The 13,875-nt window shown below is 47.0% G+C and overlaps 1 protein-coding gene across 9 annotated transcripts in view; it reads left to right on the top strand.

Annotated features, from left to right (window-relative positions):
• Positions 1-13,875, top strand: part of LOC139050528 (achaete-scute homolog 1a-like) — a 497,333-nt gene that overhangs the window by 116,978 nt on the left and 366,480 nt on the right. For 2 of the 9 annotated variants that reach the window (XR_011508927.1, XR_011508929.1), the window contains one exon: positions 5,345-5,484. The exons of the other annotated variants lie outside the window; for them this stretch is intronic. The gene's annotated coding sequence lies outside the window, so the exon portion shown is untranslated. The remainder of the gene's footprint in view (positions 1-5,344; positions 5,485-13,875) is intronic. 9 annotated transcript variants of the gene reach the window in all.

The following is a 13,875-nucleotide window of genomic DNA, read 5'->3' as shown; positions in this document are numbered from 1 at the left end:
ACTCCAGATTTGCTGATGACATGGCCTAGGAATAGAAGCTCATCGTAAGCGAAGTGACACTTTTCCGGCTTCAGGGTGAGCCCTGATGACTTGATGGCCTCTAATACTGTCGCAAGCCGCTTAAGGTGATCGTCGAAATTTCCGGCGAAGACGACGACGTCATCCAAGTAAACAAGACAGGTCTGCCACTTCAATCCTGCTAAAACCGTGTCCATCACGCGCTGGAACGTTGCAGGCGCCGAGCACAGTCCAAACGGCATAACCTTGAATTCATAGAGGCCGTCTGGCGTGATGAAGGCGGTCTTTTCGCGATCCCTTTCGTCGACTTCTATTTGCCAGTAGCCAGACTTGAGGTCCATCGATGAGAAGTATTTAGCATTACAGAGCCGATCTAATGCGTCGTCTATCCGTGGGAGGGGGTATACGTCTTTCTTCGTGATTTTGTTCAGTCGACGATAATCGACGCAGAAACGTAGGGTTCCGTCCTTTTTCTTCACCAAAACAACTGGAGACGCCCACGGGCTTTTCGACGGCTGGATGATGTCGTCGCGCAGCATTTCGTCGACTTGTTGTCTTATAGCTTCGCGTTCTCGCGTCGAAACTCGGTAAGGGCTCTGGCGTAGTGGTCGAGCGCTCTCTTCGGTGATTATGCGATGCTTTGCGACTGGTGTTTGTCGAATCCTTGATGACGTCGAAAAGCAGTCTTTGTATCGTCGAAGCAGACTTCTGAGCTGTTGCTGCTTAATCACGGGGAGACTTGGATTTATGTTGAAGTCTGGCTCGGGAACTACGGTCGTCGGGGTAGATGCAATAGAATCCGAGAGGACGAAGGCATCGCTGGTTTCCTGTATTTCCTCGATGAATGCGATCGTCGTGCCCTTGTTGATGTGCTTGAACTCCTGGCTGAAGTTTGTCAGCAACACTCTCGTGTTTCCTCCGTGCAGTCGAGCGATCCCTCTTGCGACGCAAATTTCACGGTCGAGTAGTAGACGTTGGTCGCCTTCGATGACGCCTTCTACGTCAGCGGGTGTTTCGGTGCCGACCGAAATAACGATGCTGGAGCGAGGCGGGATGCTCACTTGATCTTCGAGCACACTCAAGGCGTGGTGGCTACAAGGGCGCTCCGATGGTATCGCTTGATCTTCCGACAGCGTTATTGACTGCGACTTCAGGTCGATGATGGCGCCGTGTTGGTTCAGGAAGTCCATGCCGAGAATGACGTCTCGTGAACACTGTTGCAGGATAACGAAGGTGGCAGGGTAAGTCCGGTCATGAATGGTAATTCTTGCCGTGCAGATTCCAGTCGGCGTAATGAGGTGCCCTCCAGCGGTCCGAATTTGGGGGCCCTCCCATGCAGTCTTAACCTTCTTCAACTGGGCGGCGATGCGTCCACTCATTACGGAGTAATCGGCCCCTGTGTCGACTAAGGCAGTGACTGCGTGGCCGTCGAGAAGCACGTCAAGGTCGGTGGTTCTTTGTCTGGCGTTGCAGTTAGGTCGTGGCGTCGGATCACGGCTGCGTCGTGTTGAACTGAAGCTGGAACGTCGCTTCGTCAGGTCGTCTTTCGTCGGTGTAGTCTTGGCTTCCCGACTTCGTCGGGACGGCGGCGTGTCGTCATTAGGTCGTCGAGACGGTTTCTTCGTCGTCTTCGTCGGCGGCGGAGGATCTTCGTCAATTCGACGAACAGCAACCGCACCTCCATCGGTTGCTGCTTTTAGTTTTCCGGATATGGGCTCGCAGAGCGGCCCCGGGCTGGGCCGGTGTATGGTCGGTGCTGCGGCGACAGGTAGCGGCCTGGTGACGGCGAACGGGACGGTCGTCGAGGGCTCCACTGAGTAGCGGCGAGGTAATCGGCGATGTCACGAGGGCGTTCACCTTCCCTCGGGCGCTGTGCGTTCACGGCGAAGCCTCGCAATCCCAGGTCGCGGTCTGGGCATCGGCGGTACACGTGCCCGGCGATCGAGGCCACTTGAGGCTGCGACGATGGCAAGACCTTGCGCAGTTCTTCGCGCACGATGGCCCTGATGGTCTCGCATAAATCGTCCGTGGCCAGTGATTGAATTCCGGAGTAGCTGGTTGGCTTGGTGCGTCGGTCAAATTGCCGGTTCCGCAATTCCAGTGTCTTCTCGATGCTCGTCGCCTCACGAAGAAACTCGTCGACGGTCTTCGGTGGACTTCTTACCATACCGGCGAAAAGTTCCTCCTTTACGCCACGCATCAGTAGACGTACTTTCTTCTCCTCGGACATTTCTGGGTCGGCGTGGCGGAACAGACGGCTCATTTCCTCAGTGAAAATCGCGATCGTCTCATTCGGCAGCTGCGCTCTTGTCTCCAGTAGAGCTTGGGCTCGCTCTTTTCGCACGACGCTTTGAAATGTTTTCAGGAAGCCGCTTCGGAAGAGGTCCCACGTCGTCAAGGTGGCTTCTCGATTCTCGAACCACGTCTTGGCGGCGTCCTCCAATGCGAAATAGACATGTCGTAGCTTGTCCTCGCTTGCCCAGTTGTTAAACGTAGCGACCCTCTCATACGTTTCCAGCCAGGTTTCCGGGTCCTCAAATGTGGAACCGCGGAACGTCGGTGGTTCCCTGGGCTGCTGCAGGACGATGGGGGACGCTGGGGCTGCCATTGCGGTTGCCTTGGCCACAATCTTCTTGGTCTTCTCAGGTAGAAGTCCGTGCTCCGGGGGCAGCTCTTGAAGACGGCGGCTTGCTCGGTGGTCCGGGATTACGTTGGTGTTCTGTTCGCGGTCTGGGCTGGGATCACGGCTTGTCGGGGGCGTCCTGTACATGGACGAAAAGCACCTCCACCAGATGTCACGTGGTAGTGACGGTGAAGAAAGAAGCAATAACACAGTAGCAATACTGTGAACGAGAAAACTAACTTTTATTGGGCGAACCTGTGCCCACAAAAACAGGCTACACTTATAGCACAACGATAGCGGCGAACACGGTCGGCGATCGTCGGGAAAAACTGATCAGCGGGTCAAGCGCGTCGGCTTTTATAGATCAGTCGTCGAATGTTCCAGATTATCTGATGGGACCCGCGTGTCTTCCACAAAGTTCTACACCATTCGTGTCACGCGATGAAATCTGATAACACAAGGTTCGGCGACAACAGACACGCGGATAGAAGCATCGGTAACTTTCCAGAAACTTCGGATACATGCAAGCGCGTCCCGCGCTGCGCGATAAGACCTGCTAGGCGGCGAAACCTGGTCGCCCGATGAATATAAATACACGTGTCAATATTGTACACGTTGCAATTCACAAATTGGAGCTGGTGAGTTCAGAAGGCGAATTCCCTTGCAACAAATTTTCAGTATGACGCCAGCATTACTAAATTCATCCCCAAAGTGTGGAATGAAATACATGGGCGTTCCACATATTTCTGTTTTTGAATACGAAAAGCGGCGTTCGCCTAAAAAAAGTGTGTGGGACAAACAATTTTTTGCCGAAACTTTGATGGCCCAATGAGGACTCCTGACAAGTTTATCTCTTGTGACATCTTGTGCATGTCTGATATATCTTTATTGTTTGCGCCATTTCACGCTGTATTTCTCTGGGGGGGACAGTTTATGCTGTCTGCATTTATCGCAATGTGATTCTATAATGCTTTCTGTTACTTTTCTGATCTTATGTAACTCCTGATGTATTTCTGTTTCTGACGTGAAACAAGTGGAGGCAGCATGACCTCCTTGTGCTAACTTCTCGTTTTTCACGTTAATCACACACACGCACGCACGCACGCACGCACGCACGCACGCACGCACGCACGCACGCACGCACGCACGCACGCACCGAAAAGAGCACACAGAGGTGTTCGAATGGTGAAAGTACAACTGTAGAGAAATTTTCAAAAAATAATAGTTAACACACCGTCGAATCAAAATTTGAATTCATTCTTTAAAAACAGATAGTGCAAAAAAAGGAAAAAAGCACGACTGCGTACATACATCGGCAAGTTCAGTAAGAAAAGACATAAAACATTTGGCACAAATTATAACAAATAGACAGGCAGTTTCAAGACGACACAAACTAATTCATGTAACTGCGTGATATCGCTATACAAAAGAAACACAAGAAATTAAAGAAAGCTGTGCACTTCGCGTAACCTACGAAACCGCTGTCACTGACTGCTGCCTCAGAATTGCCGGCGGAGATGGATTGACAACCGATGTCTCAGGCGGCCTTGCAGGTCTATCTAACGTTAGGCATCGCACGAGTATTAAAAAAGAGAATACTCTTAAATTAAATTACGGGGTTTTACGTGCCGAAACCACTTTCTGATTATGGGGCACGCCGTAGTGGAGGACTCCGGAAATTTCGACCACGTGGGGTTCTTTAACGTGCACCTAAATCAAAGCACACGGGTGTTTTCGCATTTCGCCCCCCTCGAAATGCGGCCGCGGTGACCGGGATTCGATCCCGCGACCGCGTGCTCAGCAGCCGAACACCATTGCCACTGAGCAACCACGGCGGGTAAAGAGAATACTTTTCAATGTCACGTTCTCGCAGCGAATAACAGACTATTGCATTCGCGTTCGAATATTCGCTCACGGGCTGTAAAAAAGGGCACGCAACTTTCTAGAACGACGCAGTTTCTGTCTGCGCAGCTGCATACGATACGGTGGCTTTTACGAACCGTGCTCTATCGCGCACATTGACTCGCGTGCGAGCGCTAACGCATTCGAGGCTCGCTTCCCCAGAACTCCGCAAAGTGCAACTCAACTGCGCTTACCACTGCTTTCGCCTGCATTCGATGCACAGAGAAGTACGTGAAGCGCTTCCATATGGGCGAGTTCGAGGCTACATATCTGCCATACATTGTGTACGTGCCAACGTCCCGCCTTGTTTTGCTGCTTTCTCTGTCTGTCTCTGTCTCCCTTTCTTTCTATCTCCCCCTTCTGCTCTGTTTCTCTTTTTATCCCTCTGAACCCTTCCCCCTGCGCCGGGTAGCCAACCGGAACTACCTCTGGTTAACCTCCCTGCCTTTCTCTGCATTATTTTCTCTCTCTCTTCCCTGTCATATAACTATCGCGTCTGTTTCGCACGTTCGTTTCCTTTGACGTCCATGCCTGTTTTCGACGTTATTTTTAACTTCTAATAAACTTTCCACGTCTGAATAATTTTGTACGTTTTTTTTTGAAACCTGTAGCTCCTTCATTTGCGGTATCTATGATCACCCCGTACATTTTTCGAACCCCATTCCAAATTTCGTCTCGTTTCAGTCGACGTTGAACTGTGTGCAAACGTTGAATGAGTTTGCGTGGTTAGGGGTTGGTGTGAAGGCTTGTCCAGCCTTCGCAATGGCTTCTCATGCACTCTGTCTCAACAAAACCATGCAGCACTGCTGAGGCTACAAGTAACGCCAGCTAACGAATATGGAGAGCTAGAAGACAGGCTCACCTATTGACCGCCACTAATCGCCCTCCGCGGGACGCCAACTTAACGAACGTTTATGGAAAGTATAAGCATCTCGCATTGGGTGAGTCCTCCTCCCTTGCACTCATCGTGAATGCAGCGTAAAGCGCACAATTTTGTATCTCGAAATTAGTTTAACTAAATTGGCTGCCATTCTAAACTCTGGGTGTCATTCGGACTCTAACGTAAGTGGTGAAAAAGTACAGCAGTGTTGTAGTCAGGGTGACAGGCCGGACTGAAATGTTAATAACTGAAAATACCAAGTTTTGTTCCTTTACTGTATTTTGAAATTTTTTCTGTGCTTTTTTTTTCTGATGCCTTTCTCTCACCTCTCCCTTTCTTGCAGAGTAGCATGCTACTGAACACTTTTATGCCCACAAACCTTCACTTATTTTGTATAAAGAACTATATTTATTCCCCTTCTTTGTAAGAATGCACAGCCGGCTCAAGATTGCTCACTGGCTAACGCGAGCGTTGGCCTTCTCTGTACTGCACGTTGTCACTGAGGCAGAGTATATGCAACGGCGCCCTGGTTTCTTGAATAAAAATGAAATGAAATACAATATTGCAAAATGCGTCGAGAGCAGTGAGAACGTGATGAAGTGTTATGTAGTGAAGTCTCTTTGGGAGCCACAGGGAGTCATTCGGTCTCGACGGCGGCACGGAGTTCTCGAAAGAAGAGGTGAGCGGTGGTGTTTTTCACGATTCGGGTGGAAGCGGTTTCTTTTACGACGTGTGTCGGGCCGTAAAAGCGACGGATTTACAGCGAGCGTTGAACGTGCGTCGTATGCAGTTGGATAGCCTGTGCGAGAAGTGAGAATTGCGTTAAGAACTTTTTCTGGAGACACGTTTCACGTCTCGCCGAGTTGATTCTTCGCCAATCGAAAGAGACTACTCGGTACATACGGGGATGCAGATGCATATCCTTGTGCGGCCGTGGTGCATACTTACTCTGCTGGATTGGGCAAGAATGTGACCTTTAATCTAAAGGAAGCAGAGTGCATTTGCATCTAAAACAAGTAAAGTAACAGTTTGAGGATAGTTAAGTTACCATCAAAAGAAACAGAGATTGTACAGAATAAGTCACTAAAAACACGAGATAAATTTAGCTGAAATTAGTTCTGCTGGAAGGGAGTAAAAAATAAACATTGAGGCCAGAACGTAGCAATTGGACCCCACCGAACGACGATTAGGTTGATGTTCAGTCCGTGAAAAGGAGGCACATAGCCGCGCAGGGGATTGGCCACACAAAGTGACATTAAATAATTACGTAGACCTACGCCAGAATTTGCGAAAGAGAAAGATGTAAAAGAAAGAACAAGACGGAAAACTAAAGAATTGGTATAGGGCCGAAAGAAAAGAGAAAGCCCACAAAGACGGAGGAGGCTATGCGATAAAATGACATTAAAACAACAGCAAGAAAACGATAACATCAAATTAAAGACGGCACCGATGTTGAGGCAACCTACTGAAAGCTTCGGTAAACTTGCGGAGCCCAGCGTACGCTAGCTTGCTCCGGCAGCCAAATTGAACAACTCTGAGTGTTAATAAATTGGGGACAGCTCCAAAGCACAAGGCGGTTAAGAGTGAGTTATAGAAATGTGGAACTTTAGGTGACAGAACCACGGTGTGATGATGACGCACGCCGTAGAGGGGGACTCGGGGATAATTTCGACCACCTGAGGTTCCCTTTAACGGGCGCCTAAATTTAGGCGCATGGGAATTTTTTTTGCATTTCGCCTCCGCCGAAATACGATCCCCGCGACAGGTGCTTCGCTACCTCATGCTTAGCAGAGCAGGCAGTTGAAGAAAAAAAAATTGCGTATGGAGGTCAGTTGTTTATTCCTTCATTATTTCTTTTACGATAAAAGCCATTATTGTTAATTTACAATGACTGTTGAAAAAGTATCTTTCTACTGGGCCTTTCATTTATCATTATTACCATATATATAGGCTTATTCTTAAAATACATTTCTGAAATCAACCTGCCTCTTTGCCAACAGGTTCTAGTGGTTAGGCGCCACCCCCTTTAAGCTCATCGTCGCGACAACTCCGCAACCATCGTCACCACCACCACCACCACCACCACCACCGCCGCCACCGCCGCCGCCGTCGTCGTCGTCGTCGTCGTCGTCGTCTTTATCATCATCATCATCATCATCATCATCATCATCATCATGTGAAGCCATGCCAAGAATGAATGAATGAATGAGTGAATGAATGAATTTATTTCCATAAAAATATACAAGTTCATAGAGGATATAAGGAAAAAAGTTGGAAAAGAACAACTTGACTAGTCCTTAAACCTATAAGTTCGTTTATAAAGTAACTCTAAGTTCGGCGAATAGGTACCGGATGATATTGCGCGTTTCTGGGCAAAGGCGAACGCTTAGAGTTGCGCTTAGTTTGGGTTGGGTAAAAGTCAGGTTTACGTTTCCGATTGTACAGCATAGCCTGGGCCAACATCAGCTCACGTTGACGAGAAAGGTTAAAGCGAACCCACTTTGCATTGATTCGACGTGAGCGGCAAGCACGTACCTAGGAGTTGCCTTCACCGGCGATATCCATTCTGTCTTTATTACGCGATTTGAGGCATTCATTTCTTTTCTTATTCGAAAAAAAGAGAAAAGGGCGTACTGTGGAAAGCGTCGGCGCTGGAAGAATGTTTGCGATATATATATATATATTTATATATATATATATATATATATATATATATATATATATATATATATATATATATATATATATATATATATATATATATATATATATATATATATATATATATATATATATATATAATGTGCGCCTTGTCTGTCGTAGATGTGTTCTTTCGTCCGCGTCTTCGTAGCGCTCATTTCACCAAATATATATATATATATATATATATATATATATATATATATATATATATATATATATATATATATGAACGCAGAACATAACCGGGCAACCAAAAGCCTGTTTGAAAATGCAGTCGCGTGCCTTAGCTACGAACTATGAATTTATTCGCTGGCACCACGCCGCAATCTTAAAGCGAGCACTGGCGTGCTTCGATCGGGATTGCGTGCCAGTGAACCTCAGGGTCGTCGGCGGCCGTACAAATATCGTTATCGATCTCTAAAGTCTACAGATATCTATATACAGTCTATATGAATTTTTACGCAGTGTGCGTATAATTTCGTACATTGCTGGTCCTATGCAATCTGTGATCTCTGCTAAGGAACTCCGGACAAATTTACGAAACTGTGGGTCGGCACATTTTGCCAACTGTTCGTTGCAGTTGTACACAGGCTACGCCGACGAGCGGTGTTTGCACACAGAAATACGCTACATACATTTGAGTTTTAGTACCCTAGTGTCACACTTGCCCAGCCATATATTCTGGGGGATCGGCCAAGAATCGGCACATTCCCCCGTGGAACATAGCAAGTTGCTCATACCCAGTGTGCCCATAGTTTTCTACTGGGACAGACGGCACCCTGCAGCAAGAGGAAGAGAGAGAGAAAGCAAGGACAGGAAAGGCAGGGAGGTCAATCAGAAGAGAACCCGATTTGCTACCCTACGTTGGGGGTGGGATAAAGGGGAATAGAAAGAGGAAAAAAGGGAGAGAGTAAGCACTGAGTGCGTGTGGGAGGCACACTATACACAGGGACACTATAAACGGTCTCTTAGGCCGGTCAAGTATTGCGCTATTGCACGAATCGCTTTTCGTGCCAGTGACGGGTGTGGCCACGGTTCGAGTTGTCTATTAGGGCACATACCCTCACGCCGAGGTGGTCTGTGCGGCAAGAACGCAGCCATAACAAAACCACTGACCGAAGTTGTCCATATATGTCAACAAGTGCATGCGACAAGGACGAACGCCAAACCGCGCGGACGAGGCAAAGCAAGCTTTTCGCTTTGATGTACAGTACGAGGTCCGCAACCTATGGGCTGTGTCGTATCTCTTGTATAAGGCAAAAACAAAGCAAACAGTTTAACGGTAATAAAATGTATAATTGGCATACTGTTTGTAGACAACCGATCGACTTATCTTTCAGACGTTTTACCTAATAAAGTATATACACCTTGGCCTACTGTCAATACACATGGCCATAAACTGAGGGCCCAATAGACATACGTGGCAATATACTAATGAATGTACGATGTAGTCTACAGACATTAATCTATAGTCTATAGTGATGTAGTCTATAGTGATGTAGCCTGGAGTGATATAATATCTCGAACAGTTGACATTAGTCTTATGACTATAAACGTGTAGTGAATGAAAAGTAGATTGTGGTACATCCCAGTCGATAGACATCCAACCCAGCAAGAAGCCGGTTGCGAAGTCATTAACATCAATAATCAAAAAGGAAATAGTCTTTTCTTCATGTACTTTCTCTGTATGCGGTATATAGACAATATATATCGAAAACCACCTGGTTGAAAGAAGGTACGGTCATCTGCAAAACGTTTACAGACAATCTAAAGCTATAAAGAGCTTAAATTTTGTAAAGGGTAGCTTCTTCGATCGCCGAGCTCAGAAAGTATAGGTATATTTGGACCCGAGAGAACAGGGCTGCGCAAGGAACGATCTTCTTTGCTTGTCATGCTCGAACTAGAGCACGCAAGAGCTTGGCTACCGCTGCTCGGGAAACTGAAACTAGGCACTACGAAAAAGTATTGAAGAAAAGGCGTTCGAATGTTCCAGTTCTGCTTTGAAGAGATTGTGCGCTGGCGGGAAAGGTACAGGAGTGGCTTTATTGCTTTTTCTGTACTTTATTTCTTTCCTCGGTTAGGGTGAGTAATTTTTGTTCAGAGAGCGGCGTCGGTTGTTTACGATGGGAGCCACACGCCCCATTCGTAGGAGTGTGGACGAATGTCACTACATGTGGCGCACGGTGGCTTGTACTCACTCACAGTCCCCCGTCGCATCTGTGTGAGAACGGGAGAGAGAGAGAGAGAGACAAAAACAAAACAAATAAGACAGCATTCGAGCTTTCAAATTTATTCATTCGTTCAAGAAGACATACACTGTCATAGGCCGAGCATAGCATAGTTGGGGTTGGTTTGCCCTGTTTCGAGGAAAAGAAAATGAGTACAATAGAAAAGCAAAACGAAAGAATAAAACAACTAAGACATTTTTTTTAGTCCTTCTGGTCGTAGAATAGACTGCAAGGGCGAAGTGCCAACGCAGACGACTGATTTCGGCTCTGCGTTCCCTATGAAACCCCTCAGAGCCTCTAACGCCCTGAGGGTTTCAGAAACAATATTTCCTCTTTGTACGACAAGTGGTCTGGGAAACTAACAATAACACATGTAAAGCAATGCGGCTGTCTCGTAAAATTGCCAGTTCACATCTCATAATTATAATCTTAACACTTGCCTTCTTGAGTTCGTCGGCGGCTACAAATATTTAGACGTTTACATAACGAATAACCTCTCGAAGCGCAAGTGTGTTCGCCATACTGTTAAGAAAGCTGATAGCGTTGTTTGTTTCCTAGTATATTTCGTGTATACGTTAAGCCGTTGCGCTGTAAGCATAACTAACAGTTCACTTCGTACTTCTTCTTGATTCTCGCCTAATTAAAGCCTCTGCTATATAAAACACCCGTTTGAACTAAGCTCGAATACGCTTCAACCTTCTGTGACCTTTACACTAGCTCGTCAGAACGATCCTAAGAATCTGTCCAAAAATGATCTGCTAGATTTATCCCTTCCATCATCGCTGAGCTGATGTTTCTCGCATGAAACAAGAACTTGTCGGGCGGGTCCGAGTTAATACACGTTGCATATTTTCCGCGTGTTCCATAAATTGTAATAAAGTAATAAGGATTTGGCAATGTCTCGTTTTTCACTTTTTATTCACTGGTGAGCTCGAACTGATAACCGAATGAAGGTTCGTTTGTCTCAGCGTAAGAGCAACGTGCACTTCGAAGCCGTCATTCCTAAAACAAGTCAACACTGGAGTCACCGTACTGCCTCCGTTGTAAACGTGGCTGATAATTTCGCGCACAAGTCTGTTGCCTCTGGCCACGTGCTGCTTCGATGGTGTTGTTTGTTTCATTTTATTTCCGCCCCTCGCTCTAACGCCTCTGTGTGGCCCCGAGAGTAAATAAAAGAGCTGAAATAAAGCTTGCTATGGTGGAGAACAGAGATCAATCGACCGCATACAACGAAATTACGCAGCACTTTTATCTCGGCAGGAGAGACTTTCCTATTCCACAGAAGAAGTTAAATGGAGCCCAGGCATTGACACTCGGATTATTGCAAACAGGTTCGCATCCCAGCCCGGCTTTATTCCACAAGCTTTATCCCGACACCTATGACACTAGTTTTTGCAGGCACTGCAATGACTTCGCTAGCCTAGACCATATGCTCTGGGGTTGCCCCTCGTTATGAGGCACAAAACAAATAAATGAGGACAAGTGGCTATCCGCTATCAAGAGCCCCGATGCCGGGGCGCAACTATGGGCCTGTCCAGAGGGCCCACGATGCGGCGGTCGTGCATGGCTTGACTGTCCCAACGTGGGAGTGGCCCGCAGCGCGCCTTAGTCGCGTACCTCAGGACCTTCATTAAAGTTTTGCATCCATCCATGGATGTTGGTGCGTCGCCCTACGGGGGAAACTGCCACATTTTGTAATGTGTTTAACGTTCTTTGGAAAGTCGATGCGATTTATCGTGGCCGTGGAGTTTCATACAATAATTACTAGAGGGAACTCTGGCGCTGCAGTCGTTGGCCCACCATGGGAATGATGGGAAATACATGGATTTGGCTGATCTTCGTGCTTGTGGATTCAGACGTTCTTGTGGCTTTCTATATTATGCTATATAAATCTTATTGTCGTAAATTTCAGCGCAATCTATGCTCTTCGAAGTGCAGCAGACGCCGCGAACACGTTCAATTGCTATTAATTGCAACGATTGAGCTTGTCCAGGTGGCCAGATCGAAACGCGCCAAGCGGCTCAAGGCACCGGCATGCCCGCGATAAATTCATAAAGGCGTTGCATTCGCTTGTCGATACATGCGTCCGTGGCTTAATGGTTTCAATATCAGGCTTCTGTTCTAGAGTTCCTGTGTTCGAATTCTACCGTCGGTCAATTTTACTGATGTTTATTTAATTAGTTATTACGCAGCACATTGTTGAAGATGACTAGTTTAGAAAGTCACAAAACCGGTTGACACCGAAAGGGCGAACTTCAGGCAAATCCATGTACTTCCCATAATTACCATGCTGGTACAACCGTTCTTGTTGCAGCTCTTGTATGCGCCTGAGTTCCCTGTAGTAATTATTGTATGAAACTCTATGCTCGTGACTGTCTGTCTTGCTGGGCAACTCCCAAAGGCACTGCAACCTAACAGGGCGTCAAGAAGTGCACGGAAGTACTGTGCCGTGAGAACGTTGGCAATGGAGCGTTCTCGTATTCTTTGCTCCTGAATGGGCCACCATTTAGAGCCGCTGCTTGAGACACTGTCGTTGAGAGACGCTGAGTCTATTATATAGCTTTAGAATAAGGGGCCCCAAGCGTTTGGGGCCCAATGAAATAGCGCCGAAGCTACTGCGCATGCGCGAGATGCAAACTGTGTTTCGGTTTTGCATCGGGCATGCTATTTACGTGATTTAGCGGGAGCCCCAAAAGCTTTAAGTCAACAAAAATGGCGGCACCCATTGAAATGGCGGTTCTAACATAGCACCAACCCTGCCTGATTCGTGGTTACGCGTGAAGTCTCAAGCTAGGAGAAGTGACTGCGGTTATAACTTTCTCTCAGCTAGAGTGTGCTATGAAGATTGATTCATTAGACGCCGCTGATTACGAATTAGATTGTATATTTAATGGCCCGCAGGCCTAACACTGCCTAGCTTGGCTGGTGAAGGCACGTAAAGTTGGCTGCTCAAAACTAAGCGCAACTTATTGCTTGCTGCCAATAGAAGAACCTTTAAATTGCAGTTAAACGTGGGAACACGAATGTCAAAATTACTGTTCTTATCATAAAAGCATGTATTTTATTTCATTATTTATAATAGCTTTTCTCTGACGACGTAGTGGCGCTGCAAGCGCAAGACGCTATCCGCAAACGCAAAGCTCTAGTCCCAAACTCGTCACTCTTACGTACCCGAACGCTTACACCCGCAAAGCTCTTCGGGGCCCAAAATTTTGGGGGCCCCTATTATAATACTCTATTTGTCCCAGGTGCTTCAGGGGATTCCAAACTGGTCCCCGAAGAAGCACCTCTCGAAGCATCGGCTGGCTCTCGTCTTTGGGCAAGGGGGTAAAGGGAGGAAGGGCCACGTAATACTGATATATTGCAACATAGTGCCACAAGTAGTCACCTCCCAAACCGCCTCTCAAATGCAATTTTGTATAGCAATCGGGGATGGTTAAATATTTTTAATGCGTTAGCATCAGTAGTGTCTAGTGAAAGGGACAAGCATAGGTGTGTGGGCGTATATATATATATATATA

Source organism: Dermacentor albipictus, chromosome 10 (genome assembly GCF_038994185.2).
Source record: "Dermacentor albipictus isolate Rhodes 1998 colony chromosome 10, USDA_Dalb.pri_finalv2, whole genome shotgun sequence".
Taxonomy (NCBI): domain Eukaryota; kingdom Metazoa; phylum Arthropoda; class Arachnida; order Ixodida; family Ixodidae; genus Dermacentor; species Dermacentor albipictus.
Note: the sequence above shows the minus strand (reverse complement) of the source record. Positions and strands in the feature narration are given on the sequence as shown.